Source organism: Pipra filicauda, unplaced genomic scaffold (assembly GCF_003945595.2).
Source record: "Pipra filicauda isolate LSUMZ 115617 unplaced genomic scaffold, ASM394559v2 scaffold217_size2002032_pilon, whole genome shotgun sequence".
NCBI lineage: Eukaryota > Metazoa > Chordata > Aves > Passeriformes > Pipridae > Pipra > Pipra filicauda.
This window is the reverse complement of record NW_024104329.1, coordinates 1,337,335-1,343,493: the sequence shown is the minus strand read 5'-3', so window position 1 is coordinate 1,343,493 and position 6,159 is coordinate 1,337,335. Positions and strand designations below refer to the sequence as shown.

Here is a 6,159-nt window from a genome sequence, read left to right as displayed (position 1 = left end):
TGATGGTATCAGCTCTCCAGAGATTTGGGGAAGCTGAAGCTTTTCCCAGTCTGTGAATTTCGAGGCACTAAATCAGGCCAAAATGTGCATATTATCTGCACTGTTTCATTTCCCAACTCTGCATGCAGCCCTGGTCTCTGGAGGCCTCTGCTTCTTTGGGGGAATTTGGCTGGTCTTTGCTAATAGGACAAAGTGGGCCTTCTGTCTAGAGAGTTTGCTTCCCTGTAAAGGGATGAAGTCTTGTTCCTTTTCTCTCTGGTAAAAAACTGGCCTAGCAGCAGAGAGTGGAGGACACAATGGTTGCTGTCTTAAGTAGAATTTTAGTGTAAGAGATGGAGCTAGCCCAAATTTAAGTTTCTTTAAGTAGTGATCCATCCATCTCAGAGAACAGCATCTCCTCTTGGCTCTGTGACAGTAGCGCCCAGCTGAGATCCTGCTGTGGTGAGAACGCTTCCACCACTTCCTGTAAGATCTGGATAAGGCCCTATATTTACTCCAAAATTAAGTTGGACTTGTCAATATTGTAGTCAACTGATTCCATGTGTGAATATAGTATGAACTGATAGAATGAGTCACCCCAGTGGCTTTCATCTCATTGTTACCCTAATGGACCTTGTCACTGTCCCTCTCCTACTGTTTACTGAACGCAGAGCAGTTGCCCTGGGACTCACAGGTGCTGACATGTGTTGCTGATTCATAACCCATTGCCAGAGCTGTGCTGTACAAAGTAGGGGAGCCATATATAGCCTGTTTTAAGGTTGAACGCTGCCTGTTTCCTCCCATTCTCCTATTTTTTCCTGAAGAATATCCGGCAACTTGGAACTGCCTTTCCCGCAGTGCTTTCAAATGTACCTGGGCTGGAAGCACAAGGCAGCTGCTTGTGTCAAATGCAGCTTTTTCTCTTGCAGTGACCTTGTGCAACAACCTCACTTTCCTGGTGAAGGGCCTGAGAAAGAGCTGGACTGAACCTGTTTCCATTGGGAAGGGGCCTTCTTGTTGCTCAGGAGTGGGGCAAAGTAGAGCGAGGGGAGGGGAGGGCTGAGGTAGAAACTGGCCCCAGCCATGTGCCTGTTGGCAGAGCTGCAGCTGTGCCTGGGCATGGAGCACCTGGTGTGCTCTGGGGTGTGATGCTTTCTGCTTTGTAGCTCGGTTGCTCTTAAAGCCTTGTAGGACTAAGTGACCTTTTTGGTAATGCTCTGTTCCCTTTCACCTTTGAGCCTGTTTATGCGACTGACATTTTAGGCACAAGATGTGTTCCTGCAGCCTTGAAGCAGTCCCCCCAACCTTGCAGCATGGGAAGGCCTGTATTTGTCCACTGTCTTTCCTCCCTTGGGATAAGGTGGTTACTCTGAATGTCTATTTATTGCACAAATTTCTTTGGGAATATCCCATGCAGGAAAAGTGCTCTGAGTCACTTACAGGCCTCCAGTGTTACAAAGAATTTCCATGGTTCCTCCGGGTGCCCTTTACTCCAGATAGGAAAGGAAGTTTTTCTCTGCAAGAGCAGGATTTCTGAGTAAAACGAATACCCAAAAGTAATAAGCTCCTGCTCAGTCCTTACTGTTGGCTGGCTGTGGCTCACATTGTGTTTAACTGCAGTAATGCCTTCCAGAAACTAGGAAGCAGAAAGCTAGAAAAGGTCCAAAACCAGGGTAGCTAGTGTGGAGCCTAGACTAACACCAGCAGTGCTGCCAGTGGGACTCCTTGTGTTTGCAAGAAAGAATGTGTGGGAAGGGAAATCATCTCTGTTTTCAGAAAACACCTCTAATCTGGACATAGATGTGTCTTTCTAACCAGTGCAGGCGTGAAGGAGCACAGGCATTATCACCTGTTGAACAGGTCGAACCCACCACCTGTGTTAGGGGAGCTCCAGGTGCCGGTTAACATGGAGTGGCTGGCCAAGAATTGGTGTCTTTGGTCGTGGCACATCCGTAATGCTAAGTTACTTACCTGCAGCAGCAGGATTTGGGAAGCTGCTGCAGAAGGAAGAGAGCAGTAGCTAATGTTCTGAACCTGCGCCTCCTACACTCTGTACAGAGCACATCAAAGACAAAGGCATGAAATTACAGCTGACACACAAATACAGGCAGTCTGTGTAGTACCTTGATCAGTGCTGTCATATTGCAATGGCAAGAACTACCAGGTTCTTTTAATGTACAACCTTAAGCGTGTTTTCTTAGTGTGCAAACAGTACAGATAATAAAGAAATGCTGTCTTACAAACCATTGTGTTGAGAGATTTTTTTCAGATGCTGCAAGAGATTCAGCCTCCCATCTTCAGTGATTGTAGTGACTTCTCACTGCTCAGGATGTTGCCTGTCCCCCATGATGGTACACAGGGGGTCTTGTAAGTAGGGAGAGAGTCGATCAAGAGCCCATGTCTTGGAGGCAGCAGAGGAGAAATTAATCTCCAGTCTTTTTTTACCTCTTTCAAGCAGCCAGAGTCCAGCTGATCAGGGAAGGCAGAGCAAGGATGAGAAAAAGGTGGAGATGCTTCCGCAATGTCTGGGTGTGTAGTGCTTTCAGAGAGGGCACGTTCTGACCTTGTTACCTATATCTGTAGAACTAAACCTTTATTTTATTAATGTACCATGCATCCTTTTCACTAGAGTTATGAATTTGGTTGCTTTTAATCGTTGTGCCTTGGCATGGCTCCAGCTGGATGTTCGTGCATTACAGAATTAATCACTCTGCAGTTTTGACCAAACAAATTATTACTCATTTCCCCTGCTGTAAATTGATAACACAAGTAGTTCATTGTAACTTCATCTTTTTTTTTTTAGCAGGAAAAGGTGGATTTTTGTTTCAAGCATGACAAAATGGCACAGAGTTTGAGTGGGTTGTGCTTGGACAACAGTAAGCACCAGGATGGGGTTTATTACTGGAAGGTCTCTTGTTGCCTTTTTTGTCTCTCAGCACAATAATTCCTGTTGGAAGACCCAGATGCAGTCTGAAGGTGCATGTTGTTAGTTTTTAAACCTGTCTGATATGAGACCCAAACTAGAGCAGAGTTTCCACAAAATTCTTAATTTTACTACATCCTCCTGTTGTGTCAGAATCTCTCCTGCCTCTAAATGGAAGACCAGGAGCAGTCACCCTTTGCAAGTGACTGCTGGAAACTGCAGCAGAAATAAAAAGCAAATAATGGAGACATCCTGAGGTGGCACGAGATGAGTGAGGATGCAAAATAAGACTGCCCAGGGCCTTATTCCTTCACCATATTGGCTGCAGTCTCTTAGGAAACAAGTGACATTTTGCACACACCCTGTAAGGTATTTTGGAATCCTGTCACAAGAAAGTACTCTTTTTATAGCCCAGGACGCCTTATCCTGGCACAGGCAACAGTGCAGCTGTGTATACAATCAGATTTAGGGGCAAAAGCAAAAAAAACCCAGCAGTTGCTCTAATAAGCAGCCATGGTGCCACCAATCTCTGCATGCTGGCAAAGGGACCTCACTCTGCTTTGGGTTTCACTTGTCTCTTTCATGTTAATATGCTAAGGGTAAGCATAAGAGGATTAGCCTGACAGCATCTCTTTGAAAAGCCAAAACAGGGCTGAAAAGAGAGCATTAAGCCACGGTGTTAAGTTTAAAGCTTTCCCATAGGACAAATGTGGGAATTGCAAAGGTTTGAGATGTTGTTTTCCTCTACCTTCTTTATTCCAGCAGTGTGAACTCCAAGGGACAGTTTCCATTTAGACACATTTAATGAGTTCTGGCTATGGGGATCATGCAGCCTGTCATGTCACCTTCTTCTGTTTGTTTCTTTTCATGCTCTTTTTACTTGTTAATTGCTTAGTGTCTGTATATATATATATAGAGAGAGAGAGAGACCAAGTACTTAATCTCCAAGTATTAACATATCTCACAGCCCATGCTATCACCTTTAAAGCTCTGTTTGGGAATCTCCCACTCAATTCCAATAGACCCATAGTCCTGCAATTCAGAGCTTTGTTAGCAGATGTTCGTTACTTATCTGGCTGTTTATGAGTCACACGGAAATTTCTGTTGGTGTGGCTACAATATCTGTTGGTGTGGCTACAATAATCTGTCTCCGGACTCTCCAGCCTGCAAGGCATGTTTTATCTATGCATCAAGCCATGTGGTTTGGTAAGGCCCTGTTCTGCAAACACAAGTGTAGCTGTGTGCTTCTTCTGAAATTACTAGTCCACAGGACACCTGACCAGGTAAAATTAGTCTTTTTGAGGCAAACAGGTATCTCCAGTAAATATCTATTACTCCGGCAGCAAGCTGAGAACTGGGAGTGGGGGGTCCTGTGGTGTATCTCACCTTTAGCCACATGATTTCTGTGCAGACAACACTTGTGCCTGGTCGTGCCCGTTTGCTGACCCAAATCTGCTGGGGCAGGGGGTTATGTTTTCTCCTGTTTGTGCATGAAATCCCTGGACATGGCAAGAAGGTAGCAGCCCAGTGGAGCGGGGTACCTGAGGCTCCTCCAAGGAGGGCTGGGTCCTGGGGTAGGGGCTTCCAGGAGTTTGGGGCTTCCAGGAGTTTGTGGCTTCCAGGCTCTGCCACACACTCCCTGCAAAAAACCTACCAGTGTGTAAGCATGACCTGGTCCCCCAGGGCTCTGCTCTATCACTTGGCCCTCCAGCAGCTCCAAGGCAAAGCTTAGGCAGGATTCCCATCAGCTGAGGAAGAGAGGATTGAGTTTACTTCTTGGGAAGGATGATGTGATTTTTGAGTTGGGCGCATGGAGAGGTTAAATGTCACACTTGGGGCAAGCACCCAGGAGATCCTAAACTGGCATTTTCCCTCGCTCCCTGCCCATACCTCCTCCCTCCCTGACCAGATCTCCTCCCTTCACCCCATCCCTGAAAAACCATGTGAGGCTACTCAGCCATGGAGGGGAGCAGGCAAGGGCCTTTCTCGCAGCTCAGGGCTGCTCCGCACAGAGGTATGTGGGCTGCGGCTGAAAGTGAGGTAATGGAAGGATGAGGCAATGTGCCAGTCAGGGCTTGATCTTGATTTACAGGGTGTTTCATGGAAAACTCTTTAACAACCAAGTTTGACGCCTTAAAAAAAAAAAAAAAAAAAAAAAGCCGCTTCAGTTGGGAGTTCGCTGTAACGCGTTGCCTGCGGCAAAGGAGATGGCAGCGTGAGGCCCGGGAGCCCAGAGCCGCGTTCAGCGCTGCCGGGGCCGCGGTGGCACCGCCATGCTCGGCCCGCTGCTCCCACGGGCAGGGGCAGCAGCGGCCCCGGGGCGAATCGGGGCCGGGCCCGGAGCGAGCGCCGGGGCGACGGGGGGAGGCGGCCCGGGCTAGGGTGGGCTGGGCCGGCCGCGCCTCCCTCCCGCCCTCCTCAGGGGGTGCCTTCCCTCCCTCCGAGGCAGCGCGGCAGGTCGGGGCGTGCGGCGGCGCGGAGCGGCTGCGGAGGGTGAGGCGGGGCGCCCCCGAAATGGCGGCACCGGCGGCAGGGAGGGGAGGCGGGGGGCGCGGCGGCCTCGGGGGAGCGGGGCCGGAGAAGGGGCTGGGGGCGGCGGTGCCGGGGCAGCGGGGACAAAGCGGTGCCCTTGGGCCCCTGTGCGGCAGCGGGGCCCCGGCGCGCCCTCCCGGCACCCCGGGTCCCTTGAGCACCTGGCCGCGGTCACCCGAGCCCGGCTCTATCGCAGCTCTGCTGTGCCTCCCCTCTAGCGCCCCGTGCCATTGCACAGCTTCGCAGGGGCTTGACCCTTGCATGCTTTTTGTTGTTTTGGTTTTGTGTTTTTGTTTTTTTTTTTTTTTTCCTTAGAAAACTGTTTTAACCTGTTGCGGGTGGTGTCAGAAGCTTTGCATAGCCGGTGCATTAGTAAAGGTGTTCTGAATCTTGCCATAATCTTGTGAAACGATTATTATTCCCCTCTGTCTTTTGTTCACTTAAGTCTCCCTGTTGTACAATTAAAGACTTGGCCTTTATGCTGGGCTTGCAGGACCCTTGGAGGCGGAGGAGAGAGAGAGAGAGAGGGAGCCCTTGTTTACCACACGGTCCAGGCGATGTTCTGTTTCCTTCATTCTCTGGAAGCTGGATCAGGGGGAGCAGGTGTTGATGGTTGATGATGTACCGCAGTATTGCTTTCCATGAGGAGTCTTTCCCAGTAGCCTTTGCCCCATGTCATCTCATAAGGAACATAAACTGATGTAAATTTTAAAAAAAGTCTGACT

At 49.2% G+C, this 6,159-nt stretch overlaps 1 protein-coding gene across 2 annotated transcripts in view; it reads left to right on the top strand.

The window, feature by feature from the left end:
- Window positions 1-4,892: 4,892 nt before the first annotated feature.
- The window catches only part of CD151 (CD151 molecule (Raph blood group)), a 34,898-nt gene continuing 33,631 nt past the window's right edge, over window positions 4,893-6,159 (top strand). Inside the window, exon 1 of one of the 2 annotated variants that reach the window (XM_027727691.2) lies at window positions 4,893-4,916. The gene's annotated coding sequence lies outside the window, so the exon portion shown is untranslated. Of the gene's footprint in view, window positions 4,917-5,255; window positions 5,396-6,159 lie in introns of those variants that run through there. The other variant, XM_027727690.2, reaches the window with a different exon arrangement.